Source organism: Myotis lucifugus, unplaced genomic scaffold (assembly GCF_000147115.1).
Source record: "Myotis lucifugus unplaced genomic scaffold, Myoluc2.0 scaffold_102, whole genome shotgun sequence".
Classification (NCBI taxonomy): domain Eukaryota; kingdom Metazoa; phylum Chordata; class Mammalia; order Chiroptera; family Vespertilionidae; genus Myotis; species Myotis lucifugus.
In genome coordinates this window covers 2,423,580-2,426,886 of record NW_005871150.1, presented here as the reverse complement: position 1 = coordinate 2,426,886, position 3,307 = coordinate 2,423,580, and the positions used below count along the sequence as shown (strand labels likewise).

The 3,307-nt window shown below is 48.5% G+C and overlaps 1 pseudogene; it reads left to right on the top strand.

Moving 5' to 3' along the window:
- LOC102441129 overlaps positions 1–3,040 on the top strand; it is a 14,136-nt pseudogene extending 11,096 nt beyond the window's left edge.
- The last annotated feature ends 267 nt before the right edge of the window (positions 3,041–3,307 follow it).

The following is a 3,307-nucleotide window of genomic DNA, read 5'->3' as shown; positions in this document are numbered from 1 at the left end:
CCCCCCGCGAGGAGGCAGCTTTCTTCTTGTACCATACACTTCCCAGGGAACTGAGTACACTTCCTAACCTCCAGAGCCCTTGAGAGGACACTGTGCTGGGCAGAGGCAGGGGTTTCCATGCCCAGGGGATTGGTAGATAATATCAGTGCTCGGACGTTATCAAAAGAACAGTCCAGGTGGTTCTCGTGGCTTTGGTCAGGAGGGCACCTTCCCGAGGTAGACAGAATACAGACCCTTTGTCATCGCCTGGGTCACAGTATCAAGCACCAAGTACAGGCTTTTCTAAGTCTCTGCTTCCACCATTTAAAACAATTATTATCCTCATTATAGGAATGGAAAAGCAGGAGAGAGAAATCAAGGCAAAAGTTCCTTCCTCAGAAATATCCTGTAATTGAACAAATCGGTATTTGGCTTGGGATCTGCATGTATTTCTTAGACCATTACTATGCTCATTTGGGAGAAGGATTAATAAGGATGTTTTAAAATATTTATCCATCACATATATTTCAACGTGTTTGCCAAATGGCAGCCATCAAGAGAGGGTAGGGACCACTCTTTCTTGGACAGGCCACTGTGTTCTGTTCCAGCTGTTTGCTTGGGGTTGGGGGTGAAGTGGATGGAGAAAGGGCTGACAATGTTCACTATCATAACTATGGTGATGGTTTTGTGGGTGCATGCATATGGAGTTTGGGAACGATGAGTTTTGATTCATTTAAATATCAAATATTTAGCCCAAACTGGTTTAGCTCAGTGGATAAAGCATCGGCCTGTGGACTGAAGGCTCCTAGGTTTGATTCCCAACAAGTGCACATGCCCGGGTTGTGGGCTCAATCCCAGTAGGGGGCATACAGGAGGCAGTCAATCAATGATTCTCTCTCATCATTGATGTTTCTATCTCTCTCTCCCTCTCCCTTCCTCTCTAAAATCAATAAAAAATATATTTAAAAAAATAAAAATAAATATCAAATATTTTACTATTTAATAAATATTAAATATTTTCAAAAAAATAAAAACAGAGGACTATGTTTCTGACTTGAAAGTTACATGATCTTTATTGAGGTTCTACTTGGTAAGCGGGAAATGGAATGAGGGGCTGAAATGTGATGGGCAGCCTTCAGCGCTCCCTCCGACCGTTGGTCCGTGAGGTCAGCAGCGTGTTGATGGCTGTGCCGCAGTCGGAAGGATCGCGTCCAGCCACATCACAGGCTTGGTGCTCCGCTTGCTCACTGCTCTCACTTAGCTGAGGTCCAGCATCAAGCATCTATATCCGAGGTTCCAGTCCTTTCCTTCCTGTCACTCAGAAGGGAAATAAAACTCAGACACAGTCATTTCAGCTACCCTGGAGGATCGGAATATCAAACTCAAAGCTGCTCTAGTATCTAATCAACCTTTTTTTTTTCTTTTTGCCTTGACTGATTGCACTTTGATGAGACCAATGGGAGGCGCTATTTGACACATGAATTATTGGGAAGAGACCTTAGTGATCGTATCCACAGAGATGAAGCTGGGCTGTGGAGGGACCTCTCCCAGCTCACACGGCGAGTTAGGGGAAGAGCTGAACCTGGAAAACCCAGGTCTAACCACAGAGCCCCATTTCAGGTGCTGGTGTAAATGTGAGGGGAGTCGCATAGGAGAGCTAGGCTGCCCCTTGGTCAGGGCAGGCATCTCTTTTGCTGCCACATACATATTAGAACGAGACAAGATTCTAAGACGCCCCACTTATGACTGAAAGGCCTTTACGTTCATTTGCTGTGCCATCTGCATGGGTGGCATTGACATTGAGGGTGGGCTCAGCTCTCATTCAGGATCTGCATGTCCTCCCTATTCAGCCTCAACTCCAGCAGCTGCCAGTACAGTGTCTGGGAATCAGGTGTGTTGCAGTAAACTAGGAGGTTCTTGAGCAGCCTTTGAAACAATCCCATGGAGGACGTGGCCGTAGGGTTATCATCTATATCATTATCATTTCATTCTATCCAAAAAAGAGTTAAAGTGCACATTCCAGAGTTAAGTGAACAGCTTGTCCAAAGGACATCATAGACCTAAAATTCAGGAGGCCCAACCACCAGTGATCAGTACTGTTAATAATAATAGCAGTAGCATCTTGATTAAAAAGAATAAGACAAGGGGTCTACGCTGCACTCGGAACCGCCACCACGGTCGCCTACAAGCTGGTGCTGATCTGGCCTGGCGAAAGCGCGTGGAACCTGGAGAACCGCTTCGACAGCTGGTACCACGTAGACCTAAGCCCGGCAGGGCACGAGGAGGCAAAACGTAGCAGGCAGGCACTGTGAGATGCCGACTATGAGTTTGACGTCTGCTTCACCTCAGTGCAGAAGAGAGCGATTCGGACCCCCTGCACAGTGCTGGGTGCCATTGACCACCTGTGGCTGCCTGTAGTGAGGACTTGGCATCTCAATGAGTGGCACTGTGGGGGGGTCTAACTGGCCTTAACAAAGCAGAAACTGCTGCCAAGCATGGCAAGGCCCAGGTAAAGATCTGGAGGCGCTCCTATGATATCCCACCATCACCGATGGAGCCTGACCATCCCTTCTATAGCAACATCAGCAAGGATCGCAGGTATGCAGACCTCACTGAAGATCAGCCACCTTCCTGTGAGAGTCTGAAGGACACTATTGCCAGAGCTCTGCCCTTTTGGAATGAAGAAATAGTGCCCCTGATTGAGGAGGGTACACGGGTACTCATTGCAGCCCATGGCAGCAGCCTTCCGGGCCTTGTCAAACATCTGGAGGGGCTTTCTGAAGAAGCTGTCATGGAGCTGAGCCTGTTGACTGGGATTCCCATTGCCTATGAATTGGACAAGAACTTGAAGCCCATCGAGCCCATGCAGTTCCTGGGGATTGAATAGACTGTGCGCAAAGCCATGGAGGCTGTGGCTGCCCAGGGCAAGGCCAAGAAGTGAAGGCGAGCAGGCAGAGACTTCCCCCAGGACACCCTCCCTCCCATCCCATTCCTCTGCCTCTCTCCTGTGCACATGCCACACTGCCCACATCTGTAGGCATCTTAGGTTGTAGCTGCAGATGGAGACGAGTGGCTCCCAATTTTGGTTTAGCCATTTTGTCTTCTGCACCCACTCCCTTCATGCAATCTAGTCAGAATGGCACCTCTGGGGCCTGGGGCCTCAGTCCAAGCTGAGGGAGACTCTTATCTAAGCGAGTCCAGAGGTAATAACTCCGTTTTTGCTAGTGTTTTGTTTATTACTAAGGATCTGCTTGAGAGCAGGGGGACAGGAAAGAACCATGTTAAGGCGTGACCCATGAGGAGAGGCCAGAGTGCCTGCTTGTGTTCC